The following is a 14,834-nucleotide window of genomic DNA, read 5'->3' as shown; positions in this document are numbered from 1 at the left end:
AGCTTACCTAATAATTATTTCAGTCGTAAGAAACGGCAGCTTGGGTTGCTCTTATGATGGTATTGCGTTCCAAAAAATAATCCGTCTGAAGGCTGCTTTGATCCAAATCACAAAAAAAACTAGTTTTATAATAAACCTTGTGTAAAGGCCGTGATCAGATATACATAAGTATATAATTTTTGATAACCTCAGACGCCAAATTTTCGTAAATCTCTAAGAAATAGTAGTAGTTTGAAAAAAGAAGAGAAAAAGCCCACAAATTTAGCAATGAAAGGCCCTTTTTGTTTATAGTGAAAATGCACTTCGAAACTAAAGGGACTTTGGAGCTCTGAGATAACTCGCTGGAATTAGTTATACGTACATAAAATAGATATTGAGAATTTAGAAGTACGTACATAAAACTGTCTGACACGTGATGAGATTTCGAAATATTGTAAACTCAATGCCTATTGATTTTAGCTGGATAACTTTATCGTTACTTTAAGTTGTAATTTTATTTAAAAAAATCACTAGAAGTTACAGATATAATAGGTAATAAAATACTTTGAAAGCAGTACCATCAAACTTGCTATTTTGAACATATATTGGCGGTATGGTTTTGCGATTAATATTTAGTACCAAAGCCATAAACTTTTTTATTAAAAAGGAGAAATGATGCAATAAAAATCATAATTAAATATGTTATTGCATTTCTTATTAAGTTCTTAACGCCAAACTATAAACTTAGCGATTTAAAAGCCAAGCATACATGTACATATATATATATATATATATATATAAATGCTGTGTAAATAAAATAGAAGTAGAAACAGATGAAATTTTGCAATTCTTATTCAAACCCGACTCCCTCCATAACCCTCAACCACCGTGTGTATGTGTTATCAATGACACTCGCTCATTGGAGTCCCACACACACCCCATATAGAACGCATTGTCGCGTCTTTAACTCATCGCTATCGATTTCTTGTCTCGCGTGCTCAGAAAGTAAAAGCAGAAAATGTGTAGCTACGGAAACGGAAGTGAAAAGTTAGCTATTGCCCATGCGGAAGCATTGAAATGTAGAGCGCGTAGACGTTAAACGCGGAGGCAAGCTGCCGTATGGACAGGAAAGCAATACAAAAGCACACAGATTCGCAGACACACAGCCTCCTGGTTGAAGGGCACACTTAGTACATACATACATACATAAACTGATTGAGCTGCCGAGAAGTGTACGAAGTGTGTGAGGAGTGAAAGCATTTTAAGGTTGTTCTTAGTGAACATTCAATTGCAACTCGCGTGTGTGCAGAGGCGCTCAAAGGCACACAAGGCAAGTTTGCATGCTGATTGCTGTTAACGGCCTTTTTTTTTTGCTTGTTCGATATCGAGCGATTTGCCAAAGATCGCCAGCAAACGATTCTGTTATCGACTCACGTTACGCCTATTTTGTTTTTTCTCAACTGAGCACGTGAGGACAAAGCAAGAAAAGAGAACATGAAAATATGTATATGTATTTATATTTTAAAGATAATGAGAAAAATTACCCACTAATAGTACGACTTTTTGAGTAATATATTGTAATATGAGAATATATCTCGATTTGACGGAGCATCGCAAAAAAGGGGGCCATTTCGAGAGAAAGAAAGTACTTTTCCAACATAAGACACACTCGCTCATACATCCGCTATCGCCGCAGCCAAATTGGTCGACCTGGACTGCGCCGCCACGAAGGCCTACTTTGCAGACCTACATAAAACGCCTTTTTAGACAAAATAAAGAAGTTTCAGCATCGTTGGGTTTAGTGTTTCAAACCAAAAGCTACCTATGTTAAGTAGGCAATCGCCATTTTTCCAAAATTGTCTTCTTTTTTGTAAGCCAAACATTTATCGAACCGCCCTTGTACTGCTATATGACTGAATTTGCTCTGAAGCAACTTTTATTACAAACAACCTACATGTTAGCCCTCTTCAAATATTACATAAATTAATATACATATACTCGTATGACTATTATTACTTATGTGTACTTGACAACCCGTACATTCCCATTACTTCGATTCAAGTGCCTTACATTTTTTTGTGGTTAAACATTTGATTATAAATTTCAATTAATTTCAGCAACCAAATTATAGCACACTCAGCTAAAATTAACGCGCAGTTAAACCACAACAATCACACCCCGCTTACGAAGCAGATTCACCCACCAACAAAATAATAAAAGAAAGCAATGAAATTCTGAGGACAACAGACAAACACACTGTTGCCAGGAATATGATGTAATGAAAATTAGACTAAAGCATCTGCGAAATTCTAGTAAGGCAATAGGCTTTCAACCAAAAACAACAATAACAGTCTTAGAAAAATGCTGAGTGCTTTTTTTTACTGCAATTTGCTTATTTTGCTTTCGCTTCTAACGCTGAAGCACTTCAAATGCTCTAAAGTGTCCACTCCGTTGATCTTTCGCTGGCAACCTGCTGTGGTGAGCACTTGACTTAAATAGAGTGAGAGGGTTGGGGGCAAATTACAATAACAAGTTTGAAAAACCACTATTTCATACAAAATAAGAAAAAGCGTTAACGTTTGGCTGCACCGAAGCTATACTCGTAATACCTTTCACAGGTGCATGCTATATACAAGTAGTATGAAAAGGTACGGTATAAGGCAGCTATATGCTATCATGGTCCGATCTGAACAATTTGTTCGGAAATTGTAGATACCTTCCAAATTTCGTGAAAATATCTTCTCAAACAAAACAGTTTACTATACAAGGACTTAATTTTCACCGATTAGTTTTAATGGCAGCTATAACCTAAAGAGAAAAGGGTGTGTGCAAAACGCTAATATCCCATATAGATCTTATAGGGTTCCCGACGTTTCGTTCTTCTTGACAAACTTTATATACACAGACATAGAAAGTGGAATACTGCAAATACAATAAAAAGAAACTGAAGATGATGAAGCATCTTAAATGCTTTTGAATTGTTATTTACCCGCACTGCGTGTCGCTCAACTTCACCGCAGTTTGGTAACGGTTTTCACAAAGTTAAGTGTTACAAAGTGTGTAGCGCGAAGTATGAATATGAGTTCAGGAAATCGTTGTCTGACTCAGTCTATCACTACTTTTTCACTTCTGCTTTCTTTCATTTGCCTGCCACAACTTCTACACACTCGCAGCCGCAAGCCATAAATTATTATTATTTCGCTTTTTGAAAGCAACTCAAACTTTAGACAAATAGCCGTTGCTCAATGCCAGGCTGCCTGCGGCAGTGCGTTTTGTAGGCAAATACCAAAAGAAAAATTTATTTATCGCCCTGCGTCCTTCCAATTACCCTGCTCGTTTCAGCAGCTTCCTTCGTTATGTTCTCCCTACATAACGCAGTACCGCAGTGAGGTCGCAATGCGAAGGTATGCATTTAAGAGCGTTAAATTGCCGTAAACAGTGTTCTAAAATTTACTTACGGTTGTTGAGCGATGATGTGTTTAGTTATGTTGTATTTTATTTCTAGGTTATTATTTTTCAACCCTCCCTTCGTGAATGACTCAAATATTTGTGCAGAACGATGTTCCGTTTGACTATGAGTTCTTCAAGTAATAAAAACATATCCTGATATTATTCCGTGAAGACTTTTACGAAGATATATGCCCCTAAAAATGTAATTCAACTTAATTTTGATTGGGTAAAACATTCCATAATCGTTTATTGTCAATCGAGATTCCTATATGGCGCAACCTTATGAATTATCTTTAATATCCATGCAAAGAAGACGATCTAAAAGGCAAGTAGCGTTCACTAAAGTGCCTCATTGTTGATCGAGGTTAGTTCAAAGTAGTATATGCTTTCCTTATATGCGTTTAATGAATATTCTAAATTTTTCAAGGTCAATGTTAATTGTTTTTTATTCCCTCTCCATTTAATACATACACATATGGTTATCATCATATTTTATTAATATTAAAATTGTTCTTGGCAGTTATTGTCTCCCCGAAGCAAAACAGCTTTATCTGCTGATTTATTTCCAGCATTTTATTATGTTATATTGGAACAGCACGCTGTCACTTATGCTGCTCTCTGAAAGCTTCTGACATCACTTCTTTATTCTACATTCGACTTCTGCATACATAAATATGTAAATGTATATATTATATGTATATGACCAAAAGTGTGATATCTACCAAGTTACTTTCAGTCTGTCACTTTCCATTATAACAGTAAATTTATAACATTTTCGTAGGTGTTGGGAATACAAACATACTCAAGCATAAATTACTATGTACGTATATATATATTTATTTATGTATAACAATCCAAGTACAATACTATTACCAAATACAGTATCGAAATAAGTTCTACAATACATAGATAATGCAATAATAATGACAATGGCAAAGTCATCAAAAAATCCAGCATCATTTATGAAATGTACAGCAACAACAACAACATGTAAGGTGGAAAATTGTGCTTTCCGTAAACCATTTAACTAATTTATATCGGTTAACTTGTGACAGTTCTACAGTAACAATTTAATATAGTAGAGTCACATACACTCTCAAAAAACACATTCATATATACTAAAAAGTCCATTATTTCCCTATATGATTTTTATATCCTAAACAAAATATATCAAGTTTGCCACGAAGCTTGTAACACCCAGAAGGAAATGTCAGAAACCTTATAATATATGTACAATACATAAATGATCAGCATAACGAGCTGAGTCGTTTTAGCCATATGCGTCTGTTCGTCTGACTGTCCCTTACTTTTTGAGATATTGATCTGCCATACAAACTGAACAATCGGAATCAAGTGCTTGTGTGGAAAACCTTTTTATTTGACGAGGTATCTTCAAAAATTTGACATAGATTATTATTGTTGTTGTTGTAACGGTTATCTAGTTCCCGCTTGGGTGGTAAGCTTCAGTTTGGTTGTCGTCAAGGTCATCTAACGGGAAGCAAAAGAAACGAGCTGTTTCGACGGAGTCGGACCACAGGGAAATGGCTGTTAGATGAGTAGGGTTCGTTGGGCATGCAAAGAGGGGGTTAGTGTTATCCGGAAACTCATTGCATGCAGGACATATATTTGGTATGTCGGGGTCGAATCTGGATAAGTAGGAGTTTAACCTGCTGCAGTATCCAGAACGAAGTTGCGCAATGGTCACTCTAGATTCACGTGGCAACTCGAGCTCTACGTCTGCGATGGGTGGTGGTTTGACTCCAAATATGCCATTCACTGAGAGGGAGTCGGTGAAGGTGCTCCACTATGAATGGCGGTCAGTGCTTGTCTAAAGTTCGTTGCGTCCGAAGGCTGGTCGGCGTGCTGTCCAATGTCGTCGACGTAATTAAGGAAGGACACCTTGATTTTCTTAGGAGGTGGTTCCGCTTCAAGCAGACGACTGCAGGGGTGGTTTTTACGAAAAATCCCAACAGAAACTGCTTGGAAGGGTGCTCGTTATGTTTCTTAACCGGAAGCATACGCGACTCACTATGTAGATGTTCGATTGGGGACATCAACAGGCATCCCGTGATAGTCCGTTCATAAAAATCTCAAAAAATCAGATTTAAAGTACGTGGGAAAAGGAACATGATTATGCAAGGTTTGAATTGAAAATACAGAGATCGTATACGTTGGACAATTTGTTTAAGGAAAAACCTGAAACTTCAGGTGGTCTGCAAAACAAAATCCACTTGGGAAATAACGGACACCCTAATATACAAATACCTATAAAATAATATTACTAGTATTATATCCTTCACACACATACATATACACTTCATATGCTTATTACAGATCTACACACACATATACACATTCATACATATGCACATAAATTGTTTATCATCAGTTAGACCCTTACACATTTCCTTTATGCCACACACACTTCTTGAATTCTCTTTCACTGAAGCTACTCAGCAAAGCGTCGCTTCGTCATGCTGTTTGTCTTGCGCTTTTCTTCTTATTATCTATTGTTGTTATTATTATGATTATTGTTGCATTTATGTCACTATCTCACACTTTCAATAGTGTCTAGCGTGTGGCACGTGTATATCAAATGACTTGAAAATTAAATGCCCCCACAATAGAAGCAAATGAAAATGGTTAAATAAATCTTGTAGAGGTTGAAAGGACCACACAACAACAAAAACATATCATGTATACACACTTGTGCTCACACAATTAAGTCACATGTACGAATGATGTACAAATTTATAATAGTTCAGTTTTATTGATAATTCGAAAAAAGTTTCACAAAATTAAATGAATTGACTTTAAATTTAATGTATTCATTGTTCCATAAAACTGCATTTTAATATTAAAACAAAAATCTACTTTCTTCTTCATTGTTATATATATTTCGTGCTCAAATAATTAGGTCATCTACAAAAAAAAAATTTCAGATAAAAAATAGGAATTTTTGTTTAAAAAACTTTCTTTATTTAGGCTATTATTTTTTTGGGGACCTCTTTTGCAAAATCGCTTCCCTGCAGCGTTTGATCTTTCTACAAACCATTCGTGCTTAAAATTTGCCACAATCTAGCTTTACCCGACGGTTTTCTAGCCGCAATTGTTCTCTTAATATTCCTCTTAAGATTCTCTATATGGTTTAAGTCCGGGCTTTAGGTAGACCGCTCCAGTTTTTATATCCATATGATTTTCTTTCACATGGAGCTGAGCTCTTATTTTTGACCATTCTTTAAAAAACTTTCAACAAACTTTCAAAAAACGTATTTAAATTAGTGAAGACAATACACTTTTCACTTTCTTAATATTCTTTTTTACGTAGATAGTTGCAATAATGACTTTTGTTACAATGCCTTAATTATGTGAGCACAAGTCTTATTCAAAATCATATTTAATATATTTTGCTTAATTTGCTGAAAGATATGACCCAAAGCCTTATAAGCAATTTCTTTAAATCAATACCGCACTTCTTGTTTAACTCAAAGACGCTTAATGCAATAAGAGAAATATCTTTAAATATCATAAAGATATATCAGGATCATGAAGTCTTTAAAACTCACCCAATTCTGATATATATATTATATGCAATATGTTCGATTTTCGTTTTATGAGCCAGTTGCCGAGGAATCCTGTTTTGTTTGTCTTCAGTCTACTTACGATAAACCGTACATATATTGTACTTTATCCGTTGTTCTCAAATTTTTTAGACTTCTTTTAACCTTTATTTGGGTATATAAAAAACTAAATTTATTTTTCAAACTCCATCAAATTGGCTAAATTTAATATATTTCATATATAACGAAAAATTCAACGAGTTAAGCAGAATACATATATCAGACATATTGATCAACATTAACGGTTATACTTTAGATGGAAAATCGGAAAATTGCATTAACTCTTGGCATTGCTCAAATATACTCGAGAACATGTTTCCACGCAATTTTATGAAGATAACTCACCTAATAACCGGCATTAATACATTCGGCACAAAGTCCGCTAGAAAACCTGTATCTTTATCTGTAGTATAATTATTCGTAGATTGATTTCACATACATATTTTCGCTTATGAACTATTGTATATGCCATACAATAGTTTATTTTAATTTTACCAATATATCATACACATTGACCGATATATTCGAAATAAAGCCAACAGGAACTTTTAAATTTCTATATTGGGTAGTATTGGCCCGATTTTATATATATTCATTTCATTTCAGTTTCATTAAGAAACCTCACAAATCAATCGAAATAACTTAGTTCCGTATATTTGGTATCGTATAAATTTTAAAATTGTGATATATGGAATGTAGGCGTGATTGTACTGTTTTTTCTTCTAAATGTCCAATTTTTTAATCGCTTTTTGTGAAACCTCTAAATTTAACGCTTTAATATCTAGCTTTTAAAGGTATAACCGATATTTAGGGAGCACAGATACCCCTCTATTCTGCGATCCGCTGCACCAAATTACGGTTTTGTGTCCTAATTTGAAGTTTTGTTGTAGCACTTTACAAGTTTTCAATTAACGGACTTTTGTGGACGTGGCGATATTCCGATTCCATCTGCAATACGAACCTCCTTTGTGTACCAAGCAACATGTGTACCAAGTTTCATCTCAGTTTTTAAGTCAACTCGTCACATAATTCGAATAATTTATATATTGTATGTATAGCTTTATATTTATCGACAGGTTTGAGGTGTTACAAATAACCATTAGGTAAACAAAACAATTATACTCTTTAGCAACATGTTGCGAGAGTATAAAAATATCAAAACAACTCTACTTTTTGTTAAGTTATAAATATAACTATTTTTATTCACATTGTACATGGTTAGCCTCATAGTTTTCTTAGGTAGATGTTATAAAAAAATCTTCAATCGATATTATATAATTTGACTATTTTATATCAATATATATTTGCCATCAAATTTTTGAAAGAGATATACCTTTGAACCATACGCGGTCTTTGAACCGACTCTTTTTAACCGGATACAAAACCGAATCTAATCGTCTCATGCGATCACAACGAAGTTTTTTAGATACATACTTTTTAATTAGCCACGACCACGAATTCTTCTTAAAAACCTTATGCTCATGGAATGAGTTGTCATACAGTTAAAATATTCCAAATTATTTGTTTAAATTTTAAGCCTTAAATGGCCTACCGTAATTTTAAAGAGAGGCAAAAGACTACAAAGGAAATATACAATTTATTCCTTTAGACCTTTCTTTATATACACATACACACATATACACGAAAATTTGGAAACACAAACTCAACACTATTAATATTTACATAAGCAAAATGCTGATTAAACAACATCAAACAAGCAAATGATTTGAGTTCGCCTTCGAATAGATTTTCGATAATTTTCTGCAAACCAAAATCAATTTCTCAACACATCTTTCTTGCCACCGACTTGAACTCACACCTCGTCAATTACTTCTCCAAGCATACATGGAGTGTATCGGCGTATGAATTGATTAAATCCTAAAAGTAAAGTTGAAAAAGTATGCTGATTTTATTTGTGTGAGGGTTGAGGTAAAATGAGATTGTTAGAGTGTACAAAAATAAATTCGAGACAGCGAAATTGAGTTGTAGGAATATAATATGTTATATAGAGATTAAAGGTAAGTGGGATTTAAGAAGAGAAGATAACAATAAAGCCATATTTCGCTAACATGCAGTTTTGTGCAAAATCTTTATAGCTTACCGATTGAATTAGGAAATTTTTAAATAATTTAACAAATTCACATTGTTAGCTTATTAAGCTAACTCGAAAGGCCTGGGGAGGGCCCATATATGACGTTCTATTTGTTGTTATTATCGTTAGTCTCTTAACTTGGCGGTAAAGTCACATTGTCAGCGATTAAATTATCATAAATTTCAAATGTATCCAACTTTTGCCTACCACAAAGAAAAGTTTTCTTATTCAAAATGTGTATTCTTATTATTACATCGATAATCCAGTCGCAAACTGCAATTTATGTATCTATCTGTAAAGTCACTTACAGCATCAAAATTACCTGATACATAGTTATTCCAACACAAAACTCCTTGTAACTTAACAGATGTTCCAAAAGGCTTTATTATTATTGAACAGAGAAATAATCACTGTTTTGACTATATAAAACTTTCATCCATCTTTTTTTAGTTTGGCAATAAAAAAGTATATGGTGGTCTCTCCTTTCTCCCTATCACTCTTCTTTAATATTATATCAAGTCATGACAATCCAAGACAAACTTAATGATCTAGCTTTCTAATAATAACAGTTGGATTTGAGAAGAACCGTGTTGCATTTTACGAGCCAATAGTTGTCGCATTGTAAGCAATATTCGTCTTAACTTTTTTGCTCCCCACACATTACTCATTAAGTAAATACAAATAATGATATGCACGTATGTATTTCTGTTGTGGTTTCACCAGTTACTGTGGCTTAGATTTTTTTTTTTTGTTATATTTGCCATGTAACCAATATCTTAGTAGTCTAATCAATTGGTCGACGTCGCTTTTCGCATTAATTATAATGAGCGTGAAATTTAATCGGTAATTACTTACGTTTACTATTGACTAAACTGGAATATTCGTTTGGTACTTCACTTTCATTCTGTTACTTTCGGTTAATCAAATTTAATTCTTTGATAATTAGCGCTCAACCAATTAATTGACGAACAAAATAACTGCACATAACCAGTAGCTGAGGTAATGGTAAATTAACAAGGTTAAATAAGTTTAAACGGCGAAACAATTATTAAGATGAATATAATTATATACGTATTGTGTTGACCAGAGGATCAGGCAATTTTTTATAGTTTAATAAAGACGGTTCTTTTTTCTGGCTGTGAACTCATTTTGTTGTGTTCTGAAGTATTAAATTTAGGCATCATTTTAAATATTCTGTATAACAGAAAGCAAGACTTGCTGTTAGCTGTCACGGCTTTCTATCCCTCCGTCTGCCTCTTTCGCTCTCCCTCTCGCTCTCTCTAAAATAGTATGCAACAATCACTGATCTACATACGATTTCTTGGATAAACTGACCTGTTCGAATAGATATATTTCTTTTAAGAGCTTTCAAAGAGAATTTTAACAAAGCCGGGATTTATATGAGCTCCATGAATAGATGTGATTATATCAAAAATGTCTCCGACTATCTCAATAACTTGCTTATTGTTCTGGATCTTACAAGAAAGTACTTTGGGGGTTGAACTTGCCGATTCCCCGAATTTCCCAGAGGTGCAATAAGAGTATTTCAGGTTTGTTGGACTAATTTAATTGCACACAGGCAAACTTCGTAAACTGAGAAAAAATCACTTAACTCTCTTCTTCGACCTTTCTAAGTCCAAGGTATAACCGATTAAAGGTCGCGCGTGCTTATTATTGATGTAGCTGTTATAACGCAATTTTGTATTTACCATAAGTTTGACATTTTTTACTTGCTCAAACAATTATGCATAACTGACAAACTCAAGTTCAGATTTAATTAAATTCAGCGTTTGAAAAGTGCCCTTATTTACTTAATTTGCATGTGTATTTACATACATTTGTTTACGTATTCCAACAAAAGGTGGAAAAGAAAAAGCAAAATTCTCTTTACCTCAGCTACAAATTTAACAAAACAACATAATAAAACCAACATCATAAAACCGTTATACGCATTTTAATTCAAGGCTTGTGTCAATTGACATGGCTGCACGAGCGTAAAAATAAAATCAAAACAAATCCTAACCAATGTGACACATGTAAATTACGGATTCAATGAACACTTTGATGTGTTACAAGTGTAGCAAAAACAAAAATAACAACAAGTAAGGAAGAGCCAAGTTCGGGTGGAACCGAACATTTTATACTCATGCAACTTGCAAGGACTAAACGCAGAGAAATACCTTCATGCTTAAAACTATATATATTAACTTTTATTATAGATCATAGTCCAAATTAATTTTATAACCATATTTTACTTTCCGTCAGCGAAAATGACATTGAAATCGTTCTCGAATAAGACATATCTGACATATCACTCAATCGAAAAGGCTAAATTGAATATATTGAGTTGATGTACAAAATGTCAACAAGAAAACCGGAATTTATTACAATAGATATATGAGGTTTAGACCCAGATCTAGAGTATTCCATTCATATTCCGCGCTAAACCACATTAATTTTAAGAAATCTTGTCCACTTTATTTCACTAAAATATCACACATTTTTACCAACTTAAACGGTTTAAAGGCAGCTGGGATGTCGGAAATCCCTATATGGGGTATATTGGGGATAGAAAAGGTTCGGCGGATTGCACAAACTTTTGACATTACTCAGGTATAATCGAGAATATATATTCAACCAATTTTATAAATAAATAATTAATACACTGACCGACATATTCATAGTATAGGGGAATATATGTGGTATATGGGAGTTTGGGCAATTCGTGGACCAATTTCACATATTTTCGGCAATAAACTTATGCTATATATACCAATATCTTACTTTCAGTTAATTTTTCTAAAATACCTACCATACATATGGGCCAATATATATGCTATAAAGCCAACCGGAACTTTGAAAATATTATATTAGAGATATCATGATGTTTGTGATTAAAAATTAGTAATATAATTTTTTGATTTGAATGAACACGAAAAAGTGTTAATTTTAAAACAAAGTTTTTTTATACTCTCGCAACCTGTTGCTACAGAGTATAATAGTTTTGTTCACCTAACGGTTGTTTGTATCACCTAAAACTAATCGAGTTAGATATAGGGTTATATATATATAAATGATCAGGATGAAGAGACGAGTTGAAATCCGGGTGACTGTCTGTCCGTCCGTCCGTCTGTCCAGTGCCTATAGTTGACCTTCTACCGAAAATATCAGTCAATCCACAAAGAAATCTCAAACGAGTATACCATTTGACTTTGCGAGAGTATAAAATGTTCGGTTACATCCGAACTTAGCCCTTCCTTACTTGTTAATTCTTGTTTATATGCTTGAGATTAAAATTTTTCATTTTTCATTTCAGTACTTGGGATTAAAAATTTATTTATTTATTTTTTTTGGTACGTGGTATTTTGGGTTTAATTTAAATATTAATTCAATTATGTTTTAATGCATTATTTGTAACCCTGATGCTCCGTAACACTATGTTGTAAGAGTATAAAAAATATGTTATATAACGGGCTAAATAAATATGTTACAATTATATTTGCGCAAAAAGTGGGAAGCCAATGAATCGGTTAAAAACAAAAAAAATAAAACCGATTAAGGTAGAGCCATGTTAAGGTTCACCTTAGTTACATTATATTCTTTGTTGGGGGAAGGTACATACCAATACCCATAATTTTTGTTACCGAATGATAATTACACAATTGTCTGCGGTAGGTAGACGATACTCTCTCGTAAAGCATTGGGTGGGTAACTAACTAATTGCGGATTTTTTTTTTTAAATCAAAGACAATTTTTTCATGGAACTAAATAACTTTATTCTGAAGTGTATTGCCCATTTTAATCAATGACCTTTTGCCATCTTTCAGGCAGCATCATAATCCCCCGTTCATAAAACTTCTGGTTTTTATTAGCAAAAAACTGAATTAGGTACGATTTGACATTATCATCATTATTGAAATTTTTACCATTCAAGGAGTTTTGTAAAGATCGAAACAAAAAGTAATCCGATGGTGCAAGGTCAGAACTATATGGTGGATGTGGCAAAACATCCCAACCAAGCTCCAATAATTTTTGCCGAGTGACCAAAGATGTGTGTGGCCTTCCATTGTCATGATGGAATACAACACCTTTTCGATTTATCAATTCGGTCCGCTTTTCTTGAACTGCATTGTTTAAGTTCGTTAGTTGTTCAATGTAGATAACAGAATTGATCGTTCAGTTGGGTGGTAAGAGTTCAAAGTAGATAATTCCTTTATATTCCCACCAAACTGATAACAAACCCTTCTTACCTTTGAGTGAAAAATCACCAGAACGAAATTTGGCAAACCAATTTTGACATTACCGTTATTTTATGGCTTCGTCGCCATAAACAGCACATAACTTTTTGTGAGCTTGCGATGCATTATTCCCTTTGCGAAAATAAAAAAGCAAAATATGACGAAAATGTTCCTTTTGATCTTCCATTTTTCAACGAACGCCAAACGAAAACTACGCAACCGATCAAAAAACTCTCTCTCACTGATTGACAGCTGAATTGCCAACTATCAAATAACAAAATGGACTACGCCAGCAAACCTAAAAACAATACTTAGTTGCCAGTTAATATACTTGTAAATTATTATTCTGTTGCCGAATGGCAGCTCTACTCGGCCAAAAATATAGATGCGTGGTAGGGGAGTTAATCAAGGGAAACGAATAGCTTCAAAAAGGCGATTTTTGGGAATTAAAAAAAATACTGTATCAATTGTTTTAAAATTTTAAAAGTATACTTATAAATATTTTAAGAATACACTGTAAAAGTTGTGAAGAAAAAAATTTTAATTTTTCCAGTTACACGCGATCTCCGATGGCTCTGCTGGAATGATTCTAGCCTTCTCCGTTGGAAGATAACAAAAAAACAAAATTCTACATGTCATCGTATGTCAAATAGCGCCGCTTTAAAAAAAGTTTAATTTTGCCCCTAATTTTGGGTCGTTTTTAGCCTGCTGAAATTCGATCAGATCAAAAAGCTAGTTACATGTAGAATATGCTGAAAAAATTGAAAGTGGTCGGATCGTTTGTCACTTTTATTTAAAGATAAGAGATAGAGAGAGCTGATTTGTGTATTATCAACTATCGAATTATGAAAAAACATCGTTAATCAGATATAAGCACTGTTGCCCACATATTTAAAATTTTGGGGTTTAAAAATTAATGGTTTGATTTGGGATTGCGTTTGAATAGCTCTCTTTGAGACATGTAAGAGGGCTCATCAAAAACCGACGAGCGATTAAGTTTTATACAGTAACCATTGACGGAGAAAACTCAGCGCTTCGCTTTCAACAGCAAGAATCGAAGCCATTAAACAAAAAAAACGTTAACTTCGGTTGCACCGAAGCTATAATGCCATTCACAAATACAAAGGCTCTTTACAAGAACTTGATTCCGATTATTCAGTTTGTATGGCAGCTATATGCTATTGTGAGAAAAGAACAGGTGCAAAATTTCTAAATCAACTCAGCTTATCATGCTGATCATTTATGTATATATTTTATAGGGCCTCCGACGTTTCCTACTGGGTGTTACAAACTTCGTGGCAATGTAATGGCGGATACAGTTGGCGAGGTCTTGATTTATACCTATGTATGTTGACGAGGGAGCAAAAGCAGTTCACTATCGTTACACTTTCATTTTCTCACTGTTGCATAACTATATTTAGCTGAAAACGTTGACTAAAGAGATATGCATATACT

The 14,834-nt window shown here is 33.9% G+C and overlaps 1 protein-coding gene across 1 annotated transcript in view; it reads left to right on the top strand.

Annotated features, from left to right (window-relative positions):
- Window positions 1-14,834, top strand: part of GlyT (Glycine transporter) — a 105,574-nt gene that overhangs the window by 72,762 nt on the left and 17,978 nt on the right. The window lies entirely within an intron of this gene.

This window comes from Bactrocera oleae, chromosome 4 (assembly GCF_042242935.1).
Source record: "Bactrocera oleae isolate idBacOlea1 chromosome 4, idBacOlea1, whole genome shotgun sequence".
NCBI lineage: Eukaryota > Metazoa > Arthropoda > Insecta > Diptera > Tephritidae > Bactrocera > Bactrocera oleae.
The sequence above is the reverse complement of the archived record's forward strand: the minus strand, read 5'-3'. Positions and strand labels throughout refer to the sequence as shown.